This window comes from Salvelinus fontinalis, chromosome 17 (genome assembly GCF_029448725.1).
Source record: "Salvelinus fontinalis isolate EN_2023a chromosome 17, ASM2944872v1, whole genome shotgun sequence".
Classification (NCBI taxonomy): Eukaryota; Metazoa; Chordata; class Actinopteri; order Salmoniformes; family Salmonidae; genus Salvelinus; species Salvelinus fontinalis.
Window position 1 is genome coordinate 36,116,259 of NC_074681.1, and position 23,966 is coordinate 36,140,224.

At 43.2% G+C, this 23,966-nt stretch overlaps 1 long non-coding RNA gene and 5 other non-coding genes across 6 annotated transcripts; all 6 read left to right on the forward strand.

The window, feature by feature from the left end:
* Positions 1 to 6,591: 6,591 nt before the first annotated feature.
* LOC129814247 (uncharacterized) lies at positions 6,592 to 9,864 on the forward strand. The gene is made up of 8 exons (XR_008753242.1): positions 6,592 to 6,687; positions 7,509 to 7,574; positions 7,898 to 7,947; positions 8,131 to 8,187; positions 8,392 to 8,442; positions 9,190 to 9,253; positions 9,431 to 9,488; positions 9,731 to 9,864. It is a non-coding gene; the product is annotated as an uncharacterized LOC129814247 (long non-coding RNA).
* On the forward strand, positions 7,745 to 7,824 carry LOC129814623 (small nucleolar RNA SNORD74). Its single transcript, XR_008753334.1, has one exon. It is a non-coding gene; the product is annotated as a small nucleolar RNA SNORD74 (small nucleolar RNA).
* LOC129814630 (small nucleolar RNA SNORD75) lies at positions 7,992 to 8,061 on the forward strand. The gene has a single exon (XR_008753340.1). It is a non-coding gene; the product is annotated as a small nucleolar RNA SNORD75 (small nucleolar RNA).
* LOC129814618 (small nucleolar RNA SNORD79) lies at positions 8,243 to 8,319 on the forward strand. Its single transcript, XR_008753329.1, has one exon. It is a non-coding gene; the product is annotated as a small nucleolar RNA SNORD79 (small nucleolar RNA).
* On the forward strand, positions 8,482 to 8,565 carry LOC129814624 (small nucleolar RNA snR60/Z15/Z230/Z193/J17). Its single transcript, XR_008753335.1, has one exon. It is a non-coding gene; the product is annotated as a small nucleolar RNA snR60/Z15/Z230/Z193/J17 (small nucleolar RNA).
* LOC129814622 (small nucleolar RNA SNORD47) lies at positions 9,290 to 9,362 on the forward strand. The gene has a single exon (XR_008753333.1). It is a non-coding gene; the product is annotated as a small nucleolar RNA SNORD47 (small nucleolar RNA).
* Positions 9,865 to 23,966: the final 14,102 nt, after the last annotated feature.

A 23,966-nucleotide genomic window follows, 5' to 3' on the forward strand; every position in this document is an offset into this window, starting at 1 on the left:
GGGCAGGACACCACCACTCAACACACCCTGTAACTCTTCTGACAATTCTTGTACACCCAAATACTTCTCTGCAGCTGCCACCACAACCTAATTTTTCAGCAACTTATGTTCCATCCCTCCAGTACAGTTGATAACCATTTCTATAAACACTAAAAATTGAATCTTAATCAAGCATATATCACTTGTTGACCTATCTCTCTGTACTAGTAGACATCCTACTCACACCACTCCTTTCAGGATCCTTCCCACCCCAACCCATCTTCCTCTACTTTCTTCACTGCCTCAGCATATGACAACTTCTGCACTACTCTAACCCTGGAAACCTCAACCTGCCTCTCTCATAACGGACATTTCTGAGCCCCATGGGCACCCTTACAATTTACATATACCACTACTATACCCAATGCTACTCATTCCTTTGTCTCATGCCCTTCTGCACACTTCTCACACCTAAGAACCTAATTTCGTACACACTGCTCCCACATGCCCATAAGCTTGACACCTGTAACAACGTAATGTATTAGGATAACTTATATCCTAACATCACTTTGTCGGGCAGAGATTCAACATCAAAACTCAAAAGAACAGACAACGACTCTCCTGTTTCACCACTCACGCCACCCTGTCTGCATCGCACCAAATGACGAGCATCACAAACACCAGGAATCTTCAACTTCAGTTAGTCAACTTTCACATTTACAGCTACCTCAGAAATCACTCCTTTCAATGGCACCCTTTTCTTGAGAGCAAAACAATTCACATCTCCTGTCCCCATTTGTTTAATGAGGAGCGCCAGCTCCCTCTGACCAGCAGAAACTCAAAAAATTATCACCAGCCCACTTCTGGTTACCTTCACCGATTCCACAGCACCCAACTCTGGAAACCACAAATGGATCATCCAAAACGCAACGGTCCACTTAAAAAAAATGCACTCATTACGTCATAGACTCATCTTTATCCTGACCCTCGGTACAAGCTTCAGGCTCCGAGAACTTCACCACACCTACCCCCTCCGATACTTCGCCGTCATTCACTTCCATTTCGCTTGTCTTCGATCCGACGTACAGCTCACTCTGCTTACACTTTCTACCAATCTTCTTTAACAAACCATCTCCCTTTTTTCCTGTCATTTTTAAATGATTCAAGCTCACCCTCTTCCTACCCCTCTCTCTCTTCAACCTCCTCTGCCTTTCCTTTTCCCTCATTCCTCCTCCGTATTCCAAGTATGTCTCCTTATGATAATACTGCACTTCTCCTGACATACATCTTATTCTTGCCCCCTCAAGGGATGCCATTTTCCTTATCTCCAGCGTGTCCAGTCCAGACACAACAGCGCGTCCCTCTGCACAATGAATGGATCTAAATTAAATCATTTGTTTCGTACTTCAGCAGCAGCAGGCATCAGTAAACCACTAATAATAATACTATTTAAAAAACATATCTGCTAGTAATCTAAAGAGGCCAGTTCTGGAAATCAATGGGCTTCACGTGAAGAAATTCTCATTTCCTTAACACAACGGAAATCACAATTTCACAACACATTGTGAAGTGAAACAGGAAGTGACAACTTCATGAGAATTTTACTTCTGGTTAAACAAGATAAGTAGTACGCTATTTCATATTGATGAGCCTAGTTTTATACCCTTACAGAGATACACTATCAGTTAATCAGGGAAAGAATTGCTGCTTCAGAATCATCTTTTCAAGACAAACGATTTAACACTGTCATCACAAAAAGGGTTTGGATTATGACAATGGTATGAATGATAGAATGGAATGACATCATAAATAAGGAGTACCCAAGATGAGACACAGTTGTGTTGTCTTCTTCAGATCACCTCCATATGTCCCTGTTTTGTGCCAACAAGACATGCAGGAGGCTGAGATGGCAAGGAGGCAACAGGAGAAGGAAACAAAGGAGAGATTGAAAGAGATAGAGAATATCAGGGTACAAGAGGATAAGACAAAGGCAGAAAAATATGAAAGAAAAACAGGACAGAAGACATGGGGGAACACAGATATGGAGAGTGTGCAACAGGACAAAGAGAGGGTCCAGAGAAAGTTGGAGCCTGCTGTCCCTGTGCTAAAAGTCAGGGTCATTGAGTGCAAGCCCAGGCTGAAACCAGACCTGACACCCGAGAATGGACTCGAGCCCAAGGCTAACCCAGCACCCAGGCCCAGGGCTGAGAAGGCAGACATGGAGCTGCAGGACATTGAGGATGAGGAATGTGAGGATGAAGAGTTGGCTCTCATGGGCAACAATAAGATGATGTGTTCCTCAGATCTGGAAGAAGCCCAGCATGAGCTTCAAAAGGAGGCTAAGGAGGCCAGGCATAGAGGACAGGCCGAAGCCATCGAGAAATGTTACAGACACAATGATGAGGAAATATTATCAGGCTCTAGTAATATTAGTAAAGAAGACAGCGAACCACTTATGAATGTTGCCAATAGTATGACTAATGGAGATATGGAGGGAGGAACCTGTTCCTCAAACAATAATGAGGCAGACGAGAGAACTACCAAAGTGGACAGCGTGACTGGGAAAGTGATTGGCTGGGTGAACAAAAAAGTCAAAGAGAGAAACGAGAGAAAGATTGCAAGAACATACTGGAGGGAGGAGACTCAAAGTGATCAGTTGCACATAAACGGTGCAGTGATTTGCAGCCGTGCCCAGAGAGAGAGAGAAAAGAGGGCAAAACTCCTCAAAGGTGAGCAAACCAGACGGAGGCTGGAAAGACGCTGGCAAGAGTGGGAGAAGAGAGACAGAAGAAAGAACACGCTGAAGAGGGTACAGAGAAATGGGCTCTGGTACAGGGAGTTGGAGGACAAGAACAGTACCCAGGGTAGTCATGAGGACAATTCACTGCCTGATGAAGCAGATGAGGCTGGCGGTGATGAAGAGGTGCAATACCTTTTAATGTATGGGCCCTGCGACTGCGAACTCTGCAGGGACGGATACAAATGTCTCTGGTACAGTTATGACAAGGAGGAGACAGACCCCAAGGAGGCTAGGAGCAAGAGGAGGAGGATAATCAATTGGATCAATACAAGAGTCAAAGAAGATTATCGCAAGAGAATCAACACAACCTTTAACATCCAGAGTTTAGTATGCAATGATTATGCCATTTACGGAAACGCCATACTTCGCCAATGGGACCTACAGAAGATCATAAGGCGGGAACTCGTGAAAAAGGAGGAGAGAAGACAAAGGCTGGAGAAGCGCTGGAAGGAGTGGGAGAAAGCGAGGGCTCAGAAGATAAAAACTATTCTTCAGGAGAAGAAGGCAAAGGAACAGGCCAGGCTCAATAGGCTGATAGACCTGAATCTAGAGGCAGACCAGAAGATCAAGGAGTTCATTTCTGCCAATCCGGGAATCCAGTCCCAGTACCCTGGAGGTCATACCAGGGTGGAGATGATGGGACGTTGGGATATGGGCTACCAGAGGGAGGAGACTCAGTGCCAGGAGGGCAGAGTAGGGCCTGCTACTGTACAGAAGTCCACTGCACCTCTGCGGACCAAGAAAATAACCAAATGGCAGAAGTTGCAAAAATGGTAAAGAATAGAGCTAGAGGGGAGCTGAATATGAGCTGAACTACTGGTGACAACAGTAATTTATGTGAATTTCCCAATAGCAAAATGTAATGGTGGAATAATGTTCACATTACCAAGATGCTAATTTATCTCATCATTTTTGCAGGTTTTACATGATCCAACGGTGAAAAGTCCAGCCCCAGAATGATCATATGAAAGTTATATCCTAATAAATATTTTGGAAGTAAAATGAAAATCCAAACGGAATCAATGATATACTGATGCTATCATATACTATTCCCTCATAATATGGTACATTGTTATTTCAAAACCAGACACTTAAAAACAAAGACATAGTTAATTTTGTTGCATATATTTCAAAATGTAATTTAATGAAACAAAATGAAAATAATGTTCTAGATTTTTTGTGAATTAACACTGGTAACCAAAGCAGGCAAGCTGAGATGTGTCCAAGATGGCCATCCCAAGGCATAGCGGTGAACAATATTTTCAGAATTATGAGAAAAAAGTTCCAAAATGCAAAATAGCTAATTTTAAAAGAATAGCAAAATGATTCCGTCAAGGGCAATAGAGTATCCCTGGAAATGTTCTTCATGTAAACATTCGTTTTGAAAACATAGCTTCTTTCTCCCAAAAAAGTAGTATCTTGGCACCACTTACCATGGGTATTTCTGTATTGGATGAAATATTACCACTACCTTTTTAAAACCATGTCTATCTTTATTTCCCAAACACAATTCAACAATCACTTTGTATTTTAATTATTTTAGGCATATTTTTAACACAGGCTTAACACCTAACAAACACTTAGTACTTAAAAAAATATATACTTTTAACATAGGCCAGGTCCTGTTGTTACCTCATATCCCAGCGATAATGCCTTGCATTACTACGCCTGGGAAGAAAACACTTACATTTGCTCAACTGGTCATCCCTACTGCCTCTGATCTGGTGGACTCACTAAACACAAATGCTTTGTTTGTAAATTATGTCTGAGAGTTGGAGTGCGCCCCTGGCTATCCGTAAATAAATAAACATAACAAGAAAATTGCGCAGTCTGGTTTGCTGCATATAAGGAAGTTGAAATTATTTATACTTTTACTTTTGATACTTAAATACAATTTAGCAATTCCATTTACTTTTGATACTTAAGTATATTTAAAACCCAAATACTTTTAGACTTTTACTCAAGTAATATTTTACTGGGTGACTTTCACTTTTACTCGAGTCATTTTATTGATTTATTTATATATATTTTTTATCCCCTTTTCTCCCCAATTTTCGCGGTATCCAATCGCTAGTAATTACTATCTTGTCTCATCGCTACAACTCCCGTACGGGCTCGGGAGAGACGAAGGTCGAAAGCCATGCGTCCTCCGAAGCACAACCCAACCAAGCCGCACTGCTTCTTAACTCCAACCCGGAAGCCGTGCACCCGCCCCCCTCGGTTAGCGCGCACTGCGCCCGGCCCGCCACAGGAGTCGCTGGAGCGCGATGAGACAAGGATATCCCTACCGGCCAAACCCTCCCTAACCCGGACGACGCTAAGCCAATTGTGCGTCGCCCCACGGACCTCCCGGTCGCGGCCGGCTGGAATGGGAGAAGTCCCTGCATGCCTCTAATATCTGGTCTTTGAGAGGTTTGATTCTCATGAGCTGATTGTACCCCGCAGTACCCTTCGTCTTGTCGTTTTCCTCACCCTCTGCTGGGTCACTCAAGTGCAGTGAATAGGTGATTGGCCCGAAATCTTGTTATGGTCATGACTGTACGGCAAAAAGGAATACCATAAAACCTGTTCGGGACCCAGTAGTCTGATACAGTGTGCACATTCAGCAGACCCATATAGATTACAATGCTGAGGTATTTGTACATTTCCTCCATGGATACAGATCTCCATGGTTCTTTAAATCCCTGTTCCTGTTTTCTCTTGGCATTATTGTTTGTATTTGAGCAGAGAGTATCAACAACGTCATTACTGAAGAACAGCTGGAAGAGCTCAAGTAGGGTGTAGTACTTTGAAGTGTTTAGCTGGTGTCCCGGAGTCCTGGTTGGTTTGAGGGGGAACAGTTTAGGCTCTTGGTCTGGTTCATCCTCAGTCCTCCACCTCCTCGCTGACCCACTGTTAAGAGATGTGGCTAGATTAGCGTTTTTTTTATGGATTTGACAGGGCTGGGTGTCCAGGGGGGAGAGGATGGAGAGAGGCATGGCCTTATTTTGCCACGTTTCTGTGCTATCTTTAGGGCCGGAGATGTTTTTTGTTTCTCTTTTTTGAAGCTCTGGTCTCTATGGCTTTTGTCACAGAGGAAAGTGCATCTTCATCCTCCTCACTCGACTTCAAAACATCAGTGGAGGGAGGGGAGGCACCTCTTACGCTGAGCTGTGATGCATCTGTTCCATTGAACGTGGAGTCATTCCCGTCTTCAGTCTTTGAAGGTTCTGTCTTCATCTTCCTCTCTAAAATGTATAAAAAAACGAAATTGGGTTAAGGTGAGCAATATCCGTTCATTGTGACATCTCTAGTGTATGCAAATACAGTTGAAGTCGGAAGTTTACATACACTTTAGCCAAATACATTTAAACTCAGTTTTTCACAATTCCTGACATTTAATCCTAGTAAAAAGTCCCTGTCTTAGGTCAGATAGATTTGAAATGGAAATTAAAATAGACTACACACTCATTAGATTGGGGTTTAGGAACCAGAAATGCAAGCCCATATTGTTTATCAGAGCTGGCCTGGTAAACTTTAGTATAGTCTACTGTCTTGCTTAGTCAGACTATGGCTATCTTGCTTAATCAGGCTAGCTAATTTACCAGTATGAAAAGAAAAGGCTAAACTATGCCCTCCGTGTCTCAGTCAGTGGGAGTAAAACCATAATGTTTTCTGGTAGAACAAAATCAATGTTGAATGAAACTCGCGCACAAGTGAGCGTGCGGCTTCGGGAAAACGTGTTATCACGCAATGTACTGTCTTCGACAGTATGGCTATGTATGACATCATGTAATGTGAAACCGATTTTTCCCACAAGGCAGCAGTGTGAGAGTATAAATACCAACGTCACCCCTTCATAAAATCCTCTTCCGCGCTTAACTCAACAGTGAATGATGTACAGGTCTTATTGCGTGGGCCACAAAATGGTAACTATTCATTTTTTATTTGCTTTGGAAGATAATGTAACGTTAAAAGAACTCGACTATTTATGCCTACTACTTAAAATGTGTATTTTGTGTGGCCTACGTACCTATTTGGCTTTTTGTATTGCATGGTGTATTTTCATGCCTGGCCTAAAACTAGTAACGTTATCAGTGCGTTGCCGATTCAAACTTCCATTCATCATCAGCTCTGCTAACATTAATGTAAAAATACGTTCGTTGAACACAGTTCCGCTGAGTAATTATTTTCATTTGCAGCCGGTATGTACATCTCACCGCGAATGTATTGAGCTGTTCATTGCGGAATGGGTGTTTTCGGTCGCTTGTAGATTAATTTAGAGTATTTTTTTTGGGGGGGGAGTGCATACCAGCCGTAACTGGAGTAATGAAGATAGTTGCTCATCGCAACTGCATATTTAATCTACGGACGTAATTTGACATTACTATTTTATTGCAACAATATAATACTACAACAATACATGAACACATAGCGCTTAAAGAGCTGTTTAATCGTAATTTCCTGGGCTCTGGCGGTCTTGGCCTGAGCCGCCACGTGCACATTTTTAACACCAGCTCAAGTATACTACCTAACGAGGCTAACGTTACATCTTTTTGGATTCACTAGACATTGTTTTATTAATTTACATAGACATTTTCGAATTAACACTGTCTTCTCGTTTATGATTCAATTTATGTTAGGGACTTTTGATGAAACGCCGACTACTGACCAGACAAGGATTTGCGCTTTTAACTGTTCATTCCACTTGAATTGTTACCTGGTATCTTATACTCTTCTAACCTTTCAGATTATGGTGTACAACCTAACGTTACTTGATCCTGATGATGACTCAGCGAAAATGGTTTACGATCAGGTATGGCGCGCATTCCCATCAAACTCATTGTATTTTTATATCAAGCATACATTAGTTTAAGAGTAGCTGGTGGACAAGTGATTCTGTCAAGTTGGCTAAGAGAATTTGCTTCATGTTTAGCTACCTAGGTATGTCGGGTAGTACCGTAGTTTTGTGGTAGAATTTAACCCCATGTCTGATATGATGAGAAACATGTTGGTAGGGACATCTGAAATAAATGAGGAAACGCCAACTCTACTGACCAGACATGGATTTGCGTTTTTAACTGTTTGTTCCGCTTAAACCGCTGCCTGTTATTTTATCATGCTTTTCTAACCTTTTAGATTATGAAGATCAATCTGCTCAATCCTGGGTGACAATGGTGTACGATCAGGTATGGCATGGATTCACATCCAACTCGTTGTACTTAATATCTAACCTATGTGATGAATATTTGAATAAGAGTAGTGGACAGAAGTGATTTCTGACACATTTTCAAACTGATGGATTTCCATTTGGCAGCATTATTTAATTGCTTTGACTGGACAAATGGATAAAGTGACTATTTTCCTTTTAGGTTAAAACCACCTTTAAGCTGACCTTATTAAAGGAACCAGGACATCCCCCACTCCTGGTAAGTTCTTTGCATGGAATCCTTAGTTTTGAACCATATGCTTTGTTATATACTATGCCGTTGATGATGTTTAAAGTATCATTGGGAATCTCTCTGAGACTATGTGAAAGAATTTAGATCACTGAAACGGTCTGCAGTATAATTTTAAAAGGACCCTGTCCCTCTACGTGCAGCTAAAATTAACTAGCTTTATTTGTTCCTCAGTTGTTGTCGGATGGTTGGAACCTCTCGTCGTACTCATCACTACAGTTGCCCGTAAGTTGTCTACTGCAGCTGGAACACTTTTAACCATTGCCGATACAATGATGACAGCATAGTTCAGCAGATTAACCATGAAGAACACTCAGCATTGTCTTTCGCTCCTATCTGATGTATCAGCTATTTTACTGAAATATAAATTCAACATGTAACAACTACAATGGTTTTACTAAGTTCATAAATCAGTCAATTGAAATAAATCTATGGCTTTCACATGACTGGGCAGCGGTGCCAGGCCCAGCCAACCAGAATTAGTCTAATTTCACCTTTATTTAGCCAGGTAGGCAAGTTCCCCCACAGAGGCTTTAATTGATAGAAATCCCCCAGTTTAATCAGCTGTCTGGTTGGAGTCTCAAATTTCACAATTTCTGGCAACAGATCTTGTGGATGTTCTTGTAGTCAGCATGCCAATTGTACTATCATTCAATGTCTGGCTTTGTGAAAACAGCACAGTTTAGTTGCCTGTTATTGTCCCCAGCGCAATGTGTACCTGTATAATGGTCATGCTGTTTATTGATATGCCACACCCGTAGAGTGGGTGGAGTATCTTGGCAAAGAAAATGCTCATTAACAGGGATGGAAATGCGTTGTGCACATTTTCAGTCGCATTTTGTGTGCATGGGAAATTTCAGCTCACGGGACCAACAGTTTACATGTTGCATTAATATTTTTGTTCAGTGTGTATATACGAGATTATGAAGATGGCTTCCCTCTGCTCTTCTTGACACCATTTTTATCTTTCAGGCATGGATAGTTGGCTGATGCTGCCGTTTTAGGGTTACATCGCAAAATGAACAGCAGGCCAAAGGTAAGAGCTTGAGCTACACTGACTTTACATTTCAGCAGCCTGTGATGACAATATTCTGCCATATGAGTACACTGATTATACTCCTACCGTTCCATTTATTTCTGAGGCTTCAATGAGCTCCACTTTAGCATCTGTTCTCGCTATGTGCTGCACTAAACTTTTTCCTTTCCACTTTAGGTTCCCTGAGGCTGTGTTTGCAATAAATGTCCTTGACGCCTCAATATCAACTGAGCAGGTATGTTTCATTTGTACAGGGGAAGTGGCTTGTTTAATTAAGTCTGTCACTGCCATTGTTTCAGTGACTATACCAGGTCCATGTTTTTATATGTGGGGGTGAGCAAATGATGATTCAATTCTTGAACTCTCTCCCTGAGATTTTGATGACTATAAGAATACTGATCTTGCCCCATTGCTGTCCTAGTGGTTGACTGTGTAACTTCATTTGGCTAAATTGTCTTCCCCTTCCCCTTCCCACAGGGTTTGGTCATGAAGGTGCAAGAAATTACCACGGGCCTGCAATGTTCTTCACTATTTGATTGTGCTGTCAAAATATACTTAAAACTGTACATATAGTGTGAGCTGTAGATTTGTCAATAAAAATACTCCAAGCATTGGTGTTTCACTTGCCATTGTCCATATCAATGGCGTACATGATCAAATTGTGATGTGTATATACATGTGAGAATTTCTCTACCATAAGCCACCAACATTAAAGAATATGGCAGTTTACAGCCGGCATCGATTTGCTGGTGTAAATTGAGCAGTGTCACATGGTGGTTGACTGGGCAGGCAATTTAAATGTGAGGCCCATTGTCTTGGCACTCATCTGCAACATTACCTTGTTTCAACATAATGCGCGGTCGCAAGGATCTGTACTCAGTTCCCAGAAGCTGAAGTTCCATGGCCTGCATTCTCACCGGACACGTCACACAGTGACTATATTTGGGATGGTCCGGATCGGCATGTTCATGTTCCCACCGGTATCTTTTAATACTCCTGACAGAAGTAGTTCCTGCTTCTGAGCCAGCCGGTCAGAGTAGAGACTCAGTGTGGTTTAGACTTAGTGGGCTATAATTGGTGTTTGTGCCCAGGCTGGTCCCAGCCTCACAGCGCTCCAGATCTCCAGCGCTGTTGCTGTGTAGATTACGCTCCCACACCCTAGAGACAGGTCTGTAACACTGAGCTATTTGCACCTGCATAGAAAGCATACTGTTCTCGCTCAAGGTTAACCACAGCTTCTCAGCACACTATCTGGGGCAAAATGTTACTTCCAGCACACACATGCAGATACAGCATACAATATTCAATCACAAATGTGGTGGTGGGCTGTAGTGCATAAAACACATATCCTCACAATTAGCCACTAATCACACTATATGGTGAATGTGGTATTCCACGTGTGGTGTGTTACCTTTTGAATAGTGATACAGAACCACATTGTACTGTGATACTCAACCCCCAAAATCTTTCCCGGGAGATTTTTAGTGTCAGTCCTGGGTTTCGCGGGTAATTGTCCTTGAGTTTTTGATCGGGAGTGTACCGTGTAAATGTAAGGAAAGTTATTCTACAACTTCATTACGGTATATGCAAGTATAGTTAAACACATGCTTTAATTATAACACAGCTGTTTAAACCCTGATTTTCATAGTTATAGTCTTCGAGATGGCTAGTACCACCAAAAGAATGTTAGCTAGCTATCATCACGTAGCTACCTGTAATTTCTTTGTTCCCACTCAGTGACGGCGTCTCCCATCAACCAAGGTTCCATGGCCTGGACAAGGCAGTTAACCCACTGTTCCTAGGCCTTCATTGTAAATAAGAATTTGTTCTTAACTGACTTGCCTAGTTAAAGGTAAAAATAAAAAGGTATGTTCAACAATAACCTTCAATGTTTGCCTCTAGCTAACTAATTAGATTAGTTAGCTACTTGTCTTTAGGCTTTTAAAGGGGAAATCAGCAGTTTATACATCTTTGGATTTAAAAATGAATATGTACCCATTGATTCTTGATAACTTATAAATGCCTTATGAGCTTAGTTTGTCATACCCCACCAGAACCCCAAATAAAAGCTAGTTTAACTCCAATTTTTTTTAACAAAGTAAATGTAACCACTGTAGCCTCAAGCTATATCAAGGAAGGTCGGGCCTTGCATCTATAGCTCTGGCTATGAATTTGAGTGGTAACATTTCTCCAGCCCAGTCCCAAGAAGATGGAAGATGCTTTATTGTTTCTACTGCTGATTGCTGCTTTAAGTGCTTTTCATTTGCTTCATATTGTAACCTGCAGTAGTCTATGTGAGTGCGGTATAATGAAAAGACTGGCTCCTACTACAATAATGACCAAGGGCTTTTGGTCTTGCTGGCAACGGCTAATTACCTTTCAGTTTGAACAAAAGGCCTGAAGTCTCTTGTTCATAGACAAGGAAACACTTACATACACCCATGTTACAATTTAAAATTCCATATATTGTTTTTGTAGGAAGAAACATAACGGCTAACAGGGGTACCCTTGTGTCTTATCATGAACAGGGTATGAGAGGGCCACGGAGGCTGCTGCAGCTACAGGACTACCTGTGTCTGTAGTTAAGGTATGAAATTGAGGGAAGGGGTGAGAGGGAGGTGGAATTAGGGACCTGTGACTACAGGGTTGGTGTATTTTGAGGGGTTAGTGGAAAGAGGGATTGGGGGGGCAAATTGATTTCGGGGAAAGAAAAAGGCTGTGTTCTGATACCCAGCATCCAGAAGTGTTCACACTTTCATTTCACCTCATGCATTTAAAAGCATTGGATTTGTGCAAGCATAATGGGGAGACATTCCACGACAGCACAAGACCACTGAACGACCCCAGGCCAAGTGTTTTTTTTCCCTAACCCCCTGTATTATTAGAATATTGTGAATTAAAGAATAAACAACCCACCACTAAAACACTGCGGATTAGGCAGGATCAGGCAACAGTGTAAAATCATGTTTAATTACGGTACTGTAAACAACATTTTATCAACACAGAAGTTATACAGTGTTATTGCTGAATGTTTTTAGTTGAGTTACATTTAACGACAATGCTTTCCTTTCAAATGACAGAACCGGATTGGTAACTATGGGCGTTCACTTAATACCTCCTGCAAGACCCGGTGCCACAAAGCTGCTGCTTATAAGAGCAGTGTGTCTGCCTATAACTTGTTTTGTTCAGAGGTGCTGAAGGGGAAAGGTATGTATTCTCAGATGAATGTTTATTCCAACATAAAAAATATAGTCCTGCATTCTGATGTCAAATGTTGAGAATCACTTTCACCTCTCCATTCAATGATGCGTCTTTCCACAGGAATCCTTTTTAAGTCCGAAAAATACGAGAAATTTCTCAATTCAAATGACTGATCCTGTTGGATAATTTTTAAAGCAGGTTTTAAAGTGAGATTATTATTTAAATAATGATATTAGCTGGCCAATTCCATATTTTTGGGGGTTGTTTTTCCCCCGATTCACTACTACTACTACTACTACTACTACTACTAATAATAATAATAATAATTCATTTTAATTTGGTGGCCGCTTTCAGGACACTCAAGGACATCTTACATTAAATGTAGGCCTACATAAAATGAAGTGCAATACATAAAGTCATAATATCAAGTGCATCAATCAACAGCAATATCAAATCTAAGCAATATAAAATCAAAGGACCAGACAAAATAGGACAGATAAAAAGAGGAGGGAGGGGTTGGGAAGAGGATACAAACCCGGTTTAGGGTGTGGGTTTGGTTTAAGGGGGTAGGGTTGGTTTAGGGTAAGGGTTTGGTTTAAGGGGGTAGGGTTGGTTTAGGGTAAGGGTTTGGTTTAAGGGGGTAGGGTTGGGAATAGTAGCGAAAGGCCTGGGCACCCACGGTGCAAAGGTGGAATGGGGGCGAGACGAGACCAGCAGAGGAGGAGCAGGAGAGGGCATACATGGTGAGAAGATCAGAGAGGTAGGTGGGTGCCAGGTTGTGGAGGACTTTGTAGGTGAGAAGGAGTATTTTAAAGTTAATACAAGATTGCACAGGGAGCCAGTATTGGTTTGATGTGTTCAGTTGATCTGGTGCTAGTGTGGATTCTGGCAGCAGAGGTCAGAACCAGCTGGAATCTATTGATGAGATTGGTGGGCATCTGGTGATGTAGAGTGTTACAGCAGTCTAGTCAGGAAGTAACCAAGGCATGGATAGGGTTTTCGGTGCCAGAGTGTGACAGTGAGGGGTGGAGCCTGGAGATTTTGCGGAGGTGGAAGAATGCTGTCTGGGTGCTGGTTTTTATGTGGGTTCGAAAGAGAGTGAACTATCCAGGGAGACACCAATGCTTTTGACTTGTGTTTACAGAGGGACAGGGAACCCATCAATGGTGATGCTTGTAGAGAGTGGATTTAGAGCTGATGAGCCTCTGTCTTGTTGCGTTTGAGGAGGTTCATGCTCATCAGCTCTGGATGTCCTGAAGGCATTGTTCTGAAACATGTTGGCTGGAGTTATGCTGTTATCTAATAACTAATACCGCTAGACTCTAATTACATAGTAGTTATTATGGAAGTACAAAGAGATGCCATTTTTCCTAATTTGTTTCGAGTGAACAGGAAGAAAGCATTTTTATTCAGTCTGCCACTATCACACCTGAATTGACTGGCCAATGAAGCGCAAATCCCTTGATGCAGCCTTCACCTTCACTTCTCTTGTCCTTTCAAGGCAGGCCAACCTTTTCATATAATGGGAATATTCTGGCCACTGGGAAACACTGGAAATGTATAGGGAAAACCCCACCCACCAATAACGAGACGCACCTGGGCGCAATCACAGTTAGGTGACGCATGCCACACCAATAAAACAGTCGACATGGGTATTCCGTTATGTTTAATTAGAGAATAATTTAAAAGTGATTTGTTTTATTACACATGTACTCTTCATTACATAAAGCCATTTGTTTTCCAACATATTTAGAAAGAGGTCAAGCTACGCATGACTAAGCCGCGTGACTAAGTTGCTTCACAGTGTCAGCTTAATGGCGTATATTATCATATATTATTTGGTCATCTTATGTGTGGACTATAATATCTTTATAATATTGATACAGTCATGGGTCACTTGCGTTGTTTGGGTGTTTATAACGTACTGTATCTGACCTGTTAGTCAGTTGAATATCTGTTTAAATGGTGTGCTCTTAGCTCTGTCATGGTGGAACTGTGTCCCGTGGCGCTGGAACAAGAGCACCCATTGTCTTGTACCACCGAATCTGTACAATAAACTGGAGATTCGTGCCAGTTTTTATACGTTTTTGTGTGCTATTTTGGGGGGCTGCACTGCTAAAAGCAACGTCTCCTATGGAGCGGAGCCTGTTCCAAGGAATGATAAGGCCGTTGTTAGATAAGTGAAGTGAGCAGGTCGGAATGTAGGAGTGCAGACAGTCAGTAAGGTACGAGGGCACCAGTCCATTGAGCGCTTTGTAGGGGAGAATGAGTAGTTTGAAGGGGATCCTGTCTTGTTCAAGTAAGCCAATAGCTCACAACACTTTCACCACCACAATATCCTCTGTTAAAGTTGACATCAGTCAACAATATTGGCATCTCAGGTGACCTGACAACCCTCTGTGGCAGATGGGGATTTTCGGTGAGATGGAGAGGAGGAAATTCCAGAAGATGACTGAGGAGCTCAGGGAGTCAAGGGATAAAGGACAGGTGACTGAAGACGTTAGGGCAAGAAGAGTTGATGACCAACCACGTAAAGACATTTAGAACCCAGGTCAGAGTAGGATGGCAGCCTAACGCTATATTTTAGCCCACAATTTTAAGCCAGTGTGTTTCAAAGGTAGTTTATTGGACCCTTATTAGGTATTAATTACATTTGATTTCAGAAACCCTCCAGTCATTTGAACCAGTGACCTTGCAGCTATTGGCTTTTACTTAAAAGCTGCTAATTAGTCCCTGATAAGTGTGAGCTTAAAAAGTGTTACTGTTTCATTACCTCACATAGGCTTAAGATAAGAAGTATGAAAGAAGAAACGGTTAATATAGGTTCAGAGATTACTTAGACAGAATGATTGTGTTACAGAAAATGTAATAAGTCATTTGTTTTAATACATGTTATTCTTATTAAGTTGTCAGATTTTGAGGATCTTGGGGTGAAAGCTGTTGTCCTCATCTTGAAGAAACATGGAGAACAAAAGGAGGCTACTAGTGGAGCGCAACAGGTTGTCATGCCAACTGGAGCTGTCTGAGAATTTGGTCTTTCCTTTGCAGGTAAAGCACTATTGAAAAGCAGATTAAAAGCCAGACAATGTGTTTGCTGTGTTTCTTGTTTTCCTAAGCATATTATTATTCAGTGGGTGATTATACTTGTCCTATATTATGTCAAGTGTCATTCTGCACCATGCTCTTTAATTGTTCGTAGGTGTAAACACAACTGGACCACAGGAGGGTGGGAGGAACCGAGCAGATCTAGTTCAGACGGATAAAGACATCTTCAATTCTAAATGTAGTATGTTTATAGTGATTTCCTTTCTGACAATAGCAAACAGCAGATACATTTAGTCATATCAATAGATTACAAATACATTTAGTCACATGAATAGATTGCAGATACATTTAGTCACATCAAATGATTGCAGACAAAATGTAATTGTATTGTTTAGTGTTACCAGTAATGTAATATGTAACATTTTATGTTTGATATCTACAGTATGTTATCCATGCCAAGCTCCATGTGTCTTCCCTGCTAGATGAATGTGGTGGAAAAGGTCGGTTCCCCTACCGCTCTTTTGAGGAGGGGACCATTGTCATTAGATGTCTGGGGCTGGAGTTAACCATCAAGCGACCATCATCTTTTGGAAAGAGACAGCTGATAGACATACTGGCAAAGGCAGAGGACTTCAAATTTGAAATGATTAGGTGTAAATGAATTATATCTTATATCTTGATATAACTGAATAGACATTGTAGGCCGGCCCCTGAAATGACTCTTGCAAGACGTTTTATTGTGTGAAAAAAAAGTGAAGCGCTGCACAATAATAGATTTCTGTAGATAGAAGTTGCTCTTTTGGTAAAGTGGTTAAGGGTTAAGACACACGGGGCTTGTAACATAAAGTCAGTAACCAAAGGGCAAGGTGGTCCCGTCAGGTAAAAGCAATCTCTTGTCATAGACTACCCGGAATCTTTTAGGAAGTGGGGCATTACATAGATGGAACCCCTTTTTATCCCTAACAATCTTTTTGTAGGAGTTCAACATTTATAATTCACAATTCCTGTCATTTATGAACCCCTCGACTAAGCGTGTGATTGATTCCAGGTTTACACGGGGGGCATTTTCATAGTTTTGAGTCACGCCTTTGGCTTTCAATATCATGTGATTGTCTTTAATCCTAAAAGCATAGCTTTTGGGACCACAGGATGACCACTCTATGATATGGTCAGCATCTTCGAGTTCACTCGTTAAACCACCCAGATAGTTGCTAAGCGGGGGGTTCCAATCACCCGATTTGCTTACATAGACCACCGAGTCTGTGTCATGATAAAAACCCTCCTCTGCAGCTGCTCCATGAGGGTGTATAGTTCAAGTCGACCATAGGCCGTGGTAAATGCTGCAAGAAACACGTTTACATTACCCGGGGGTAGAACCCACTTCTTGTTACGTCTCCATTGCACCAGGGCAATGTCTTGACTCAAGAATGAAAAATTAAATTTCGTATTGTTCCTAAAAAACAAATTCCATAAATTCTTCGGAATCTTTAATGATCAACGTTGTTAGCATATTACTTCTCTGGGATAATTTACCCCAAAGGGAGTTAAGAAATCATTTTTACAGATTTATTTTGGTTTTGTTGACCTCTATTTTGTCAGGGTCAAGGTGTATACCTCCTTTGTCATAATAGTCCTGAATGTATTTGTCTTTGCTCTCTTGATCTGTGACTGATAGAGGATACCCTGAAGCCATTTGCTTGCATCTCAAGAAGGTCTTGATGTACTCGTTAAAAAGAGTGTCTGATTTCCTGGAAAAGTTCCACACTTCAAAGATTTTGGCCACACAATACCCTTTCTCTATAGCCTTAGAGAATTCAACGGTCACCCATACACCTGTCAGGGCTCTTTCTTGATCTGAATTATCACAAGGCTTTTCCTAGTTGTAGTTTTCACTGCAGGTGCGACAAAGGGGAAAGAAAAGTTTTACTTGATGTCCCTTGTAAGGCAACACTGGTATAAACAAACCCCTAGGAGGGTAAACCGTTGCTTTTATCAGACCAAAATAGTTTTGCGGTAAGTCAAAGTCACGGTGAATAATTTCAGGATGACCCATAGGGTAACAAGAGGAACTCATTACATGCGGATAAAGGGATGTACAATCTACATATCCAATTGTCTCATCTGGTTGCGCTATATAGCGTAATGTCAAAGCCTTGGTACGACCTCCATACAAGTCCTGTCGGGGTTCCAAGGGTTCGGGTATGTCATAGGTGGAAAGGAAAGCTCAAACATGAGGATCAGACTTTTTGAGTTCTGTCCATTCCTGCTCCCACATCACATTCACTTTCAACCCATAAACAGCCTGTAAAGATTCCAATTTGTCTTAGAAATCTTGGTACATATCCCCAAAAGTATTTTGGGTTAAGACACATGTCCTGGGGCACAAAGCAAGATTTACAACTGTGGAAGAAACAACCGTTGTACTCATACACTGTCTCAACATCGTCAATCTGTGTGTATCCATCTACATACTAGGGTCCAATATTCTTCTCCCTTTTATTCAAAGCATGGTGAATAAAAATTTTGTTATCCTGGGACAAGTACTCCAACCATTGAATGGACCCGCTAGATTATGACTTGAATTGTCGACGGTAGTTGTCAGGCGATGGAATAGCTATGGATGCCTATCGTACAGCTATGGATGCTGTACGATAGGTTTTCATGCATGCCAATGCAATAGTTATACAACTCCAGGGGTCAATGGCTGCATCTTTGATTACCTCTTCTCTGAATCTGAGGCATCCGTCTCGCAGGATAACCACATCATTGTTACAGTATAATTCCATCTCTTTATGGAAATCAAAGGTACTATGACGTACTGTCTCATACCATGTCGTGAATCTCTCTCGCTCTTTGGGAGACATTTGATCACACCCATACATTTCGGGGCTGGGATAAGATCCAATATAATGTAGATTCTCCTCAGATGTGAAGAGATGAGGAAACCAACCCTTCACAGAGTTTTCAAAACCCAAGGCCTCAGGCATTTGAGCCAATCTCATGGGTAAGAAACTTAATGGCTCTCTCCTTCTCTGATCATGTGTTGAATAATGCCTTATTAATGGCAGTAATGTCCTGTAACTTATGGTTTTGCCTTGTTATTCAATATTCACCTTTGATATTAATCTTTCAGATCTTTCTTGATAGCCTATTAGTGTAACTTAACAATAGTCCTTTTGCATATTTCTCCAGTCCCCTCCAGACGTGGCGAGGGTCAGCCGGGCCCCAGTGGACCTCCAGTCCCATCCAGATATGGCGAGGGCCAGCCGGGCCCCAGTGGACCTCCAGTCCCATCCAGATATGGCGAGGGCCAGCCGGGCCCCAGTGAACTTCGAGTCCCCCCAAGAAGTGGCGAGGGCCAGCCAGGCACCAGTGGACCTCCAGTGCCCCTCAGACGTGGTGAGGAACGGTTTGGCCTCAGCGGACCTCTGGGGCCCCCCAGACCCCATGTTGCATCCTCACCTGATCAGCCGGTGGGTCTACATTCTCCCCAATCATTTCATGGCCATTTTCAAAAGTCTGCCAAAATATGCTTCTGCAACCACATTGCAATTAGCGAAGATCCCAATGCAACAACAAAAACAGGGTTGTTAAAACCAAAATGTTCAGTTGAGACCAATCATATTTCAGCTACATTAAAGGGGCTGAGCTACAAAGTAGTAGCGCCTAACTGTTTGTGAATTCAGGGGAAAGGCTATCGGCCATATAACTGTGATGATGTATAATTAGCAATTTTACTTTATTTGTTTCAGACCTTTGTGGTTTCTTCCGGGTTTCCTGCCTTGGAAACTTTTCTGGTGGGTCCACTTCTCTTCACTGCAAGGACATATATTTCCTCATCATCCTTGCTGGTTTAGCTATGTTGTCCTTTACCACATCTTTCAGCAGTTTATATTTATTTTACCAAGCAAGTTGACTGAGAACACAAACTGTATTACAACAACAAACTGGGGATAATTTGCATGGGAAGGTGAGGGGTAGAATGGGCCAAAATGAAGTGTACAAAAATCAAGATGTCTTCTCTTGTATTTTTTGTGGGGTAAGGTCTGCCTGTCTTGCCTGGATCCCCCGGGTCCCCAGGTCCTGCAGTTGCTGAGTCAGTGGGACTCATAACTGACACTCTTCCCCACGCCATGCTGGTGTCAGATGTAAGCCATAAAAATGTGGTTGTTTGCTTTGTTTTTAATGGTGGGAATTGAGTCACAAAAATATGTTGAAATTAAGGGTCCAGTATATTGAAATTAAATGCGTCCATCTTATGAGGATAAGTCTGCTGTTTTTGTGAGACAGAAAGATGAATGAAAGTCAAATTAATAGTTTTGTTTGTGTTATAGGTGTGATAGTATTTAACTGCATGGCAGTACATATTAGTATTTAGTTAATTTCATTACTGGTTATAATGAGTCCTAATACATACATTTGTGTTATAGATAACCCCAAACACCCTGGTGACATTGGACATCTCCCAACTTTATGAACATTTCAATTAGAACAAATCTTCCTATTTGTATTTTGTTATTTTGGTGGTTAATATAGGGCAGACAGACATATTCTCTACTTTCTCCCCTTTTCACTTGCCTCCTTTTTTTTGGCAGTAATGCTCCATTCACTTGGTTGCATGTATGTATACATCCTATTCAGAATATTGTTAATATTTTTAAACATTTTCATTACTTGAAGGGCTGTGAAAACAATGAAAATGTCACAATATATTTAGGGATGCAAAACCCAGATAGGAATCATGTGTTGGATCTATTGCCATGGACGTAGCATCTTCCTTCCCCAATCCATTGGCAAATGTCTTTAAACTGCATGTTTCTCATTTGATGATTTAGGACAGGGTTCCCCAACTGACTCTGGTTTTATTTGGCCCCTCAATTTTTCTGAGCATCAAAATGATATATATGTATTATTTTTAAAAGACGCTGTTAAGCCTCATAGCCTACTTGAGCCAGTTAAGGTATTTTATATAGGCCTCGGGAGAAATTGACTCCAATTAAGCCCTCATGTTATTTGTAAAGTCACATTAAAATGAAGATTATTGTTGAAATGAATTACTCGACTGGTGTAGGTTTTCTCCATCTGTTGCTGTGCAACACTTGCATAACAGGTTAGCTATATGTTCAGCACCATGCACTGGTCACCTCCTATTGATTGCGCTGCGGTTGCAGCTTTACCTTTCAGCACCAAAAAATGGTCCGCTGCCTGCTTTAACAGTCTCCTGCATTCTCTCTCATGAATGAAGTAAAATGTAACTTTTGCATTATTAAGGTAGGGTAACATTGTAGGTACACTACACCACAATTTCGAATACAGTAGGTATTCTTTCTATTTGTCCTAATGAAACACACAAACTACAGAATTTAGCCTAAAGCAGCATATGATTTTACAGTAGACTATAGATGTAGGCTACTGTATAGTCACATGGAACGGTGTTAAAACGTTAGAGTAGCACACTGGTCTGAACAACTTATATCCTCTTAGTGAATGTCTCTTAATGAGAAACAATCATCAAAATGGATGGGATGCAGGGTGATATGCTGCTGTCTGTGCAATTGTTTTACAAAAAAGGAACAGATGTTTCTAATAGATCATTTGTGTTTATAAAAGAGGGCGACATCACAATTGATATCTTATGCTTTGATGTTTTTTTTTGGGGGGGGGGGTGACAAAACATTGAATAGGCCCCCCAAAAATACAACAAACCTTGGGACAGAGCGGGCACCGGCAGTTTCTGGAGCCAGACGGCGCAACATGTCAAGTTCAGACATAGCATGTCGGAACTCCTCATAGGCCTCATTTGTCAGGGCAATATACAAGTCTCTTCCCTGAAATGAATGAACAGAGTCACTTAAAGGCACTCTGATTCATTACTGCATTCCATCAGAGTAAGCCATCAACACAGACAGACAATGCATCTTCACATACAAGTGGCACATGGTTTCTGTGACATCCATTTATCAAAACAGGAATTTGGTTATGAACTTTTGCAGACAAAGTAGACATAGTAATAGAGTCAGATTATAAAAGGGATTACTTACTGTCCTGTGAGGAAAATGTAATGACAGGCATATGGCCCTGCGTGTAAAACCACTCTCAAGCTACAGGCTGGTTATCTGCTTGAGTAGTGAGCAGACCACTGCAGTCTGAGGCTGACGGGGTGTGCAAGGCCAGAGCATGTACCTGACCAATGACACTGCTTTTGGCTCATGTACCTGACCAATGACACTGCTTTTGGCTCACACTGGCAGAGCTCTACTCGCACTGTAACGAAACTCTAAATCCTCCTCCTCCTCAGACGAGGAGAGGAGAGAGGGATCTGAAGACCAATGTGCAGCGAGGTATGATGACATGATTTATTTAAGACACGACAAAACAACAAACACGACGTAGACAGAAAACGAACTATACTTGAATAAACTACAAAACAAATAAACGATGAAAACAGACCTGGACACGAACTTACATAACTTGAAGAACGCACGAACAGGTACACGACTACAAACAAACGCTACAGTCCCGTGTGGCACGAACATACATACAGACACAGGAGACAACCACCCACCAACAAACAGTGTGAAAACACCTACCTTAATATGGCTCTCAATCAGAGGAAATGAAAACCACCTGCCTCTAATTGAGAGCCATATCAGGTCACCCTTAAACCAACATAGAAACAGAAAACATAGACTGCCCACTCCAAACTCACGTCCTGACCAGCTAACACATACACAAACTAACAGAAAACAGGTCAGGAACGTGACATAACCCCCCCCCTCAAGGTGCGTACTCCGAACGCACCACCAAAAGTCTAGGGGAGGGTCTGGGTGGGCATCTGACCACGGTGGTGGCTCCGGCTCCGGACGCTGTCCCAATCCCACCATAATAAATCCCCGCTTCTGTGTCTTCCTCAAGGTGGCGACCCTCGCCACCGACCTTGGACTGGGAACCCTAGACATGGGTCCCGCTGGATTTAGGGGCCGCCCCGGACTGAGGGACGGCAGCTCCGGACTGAGGGACAACACCGGACTGGCTGGCGGATCCTGGCTGGCTGGCTCTGGCGGATCCTGGCTGGATGACGGCTCTGGCTGGTCATGGCTCGCTGACGGCTCTGGCTGGTCATGGCTCGCTGACGGCTCTGAAGGCTGGTCCTGGCTGGACGGCTCTGAAGGCTGGTCCTGGCTGGACGGTTCTGAAGGCTGGTCCTGGCTGGACGGCTCTGAAGGCTGATCCGGTCTGGCTGGACGGCTCTGAAGGCTGATCCGGTCTGGCGGAAGGCTCTGGCTGATCCGGTCTGGCGGAAGGCTCTGGCTGATCCGGTCTGGCGGAAGGCTCTGGCTGATCCGGTCTGGCGGAAGGCTCTGGCTGATCCGGTCTGGCGGAAGGCTCTGGCTGATCCGGTCTGGCGGAAGGCTCTGGCTGATCCGGTCTGGCGGAAGGCTCTGGCTGATCCGGTCTGGCGGAAGGCTCTGGCTGATCCGGTCTGGCGGAAGGCTCTGGCAGCTCCTGTCTGGCGGACGGCTCTAGCGGCTCCTGTCTGGCGGACGGCTCTGTAGGCTCCTGGCAGACGGGCGGCTCTGCAGGCTCATGGCAGACGGGCAGCTTTGCAGGCTCATGGCAGACGGGCAGCTTTGCAGGCTCATGGCAGACGGGCAGCTTTGCAGGCTCATGGCAGACGGGCAGCTTTGCAGGCTCATGGCAGACGGGCAGTTCAGGCGACGCTGGGCAGACGGGCAGCTCAGGCACCGCTGGGCAGACGGGCACACCTGTAGGGAGGAGACGGAGAGACAGCCTGGTGCGTGGGGCTGCCACAGGACCCACCAGGCTGGAGAGACCTACAGGAGGCTTGATGTTAAAAGGCACCTGAAGGACCGGGCTGTGGGGGAGCACTGGAGCTCTGGTGCGCAGCCTTGGCACCACTCCCCCAGGCTGGCATACTACTCCAGCCCGTACCCTCCAGAGTGCAGGCACAGGTTGAACCGGGCTGTGGATGAGCACTGGAGATCTAGTGCCTACTACGCGCACCTCTCCCTTAGGCTCCACTCCCACATTTGCCCGGTACGAGCGGAGCGTAGGCATAGGACGCACTGCACCCTCCCAGCGCCCCGGAGACACAGCACGCAGAGCCGGCGCAGGATACCCTGGACCGAAACTGCGTACCGGAGACCAGACGCGCTGAGCAGGCACAATACGCCCCGGCTGGATGCCCACACTCACTTGACACTTTCGGGGGGCTGCCCTATAGCGCACCAGGCTATGGGCACGCACTGGCGACACCGTGCGCTTAACCGCATAACACGGTGCCTGACCAGTGACGCGTTGCTTATAATAAGCACGAGGAGTGCGCTCAGGTCTGCTACCTGGCTTAGCCACACTCCTCTCTAGCCCCCCCCCAAAAAAATTCTGGGGTTGCCTGTGACGACCCTCCCATTCTGTCTACCGTTTTCTCTCTCTCCTTGCTCTTGTT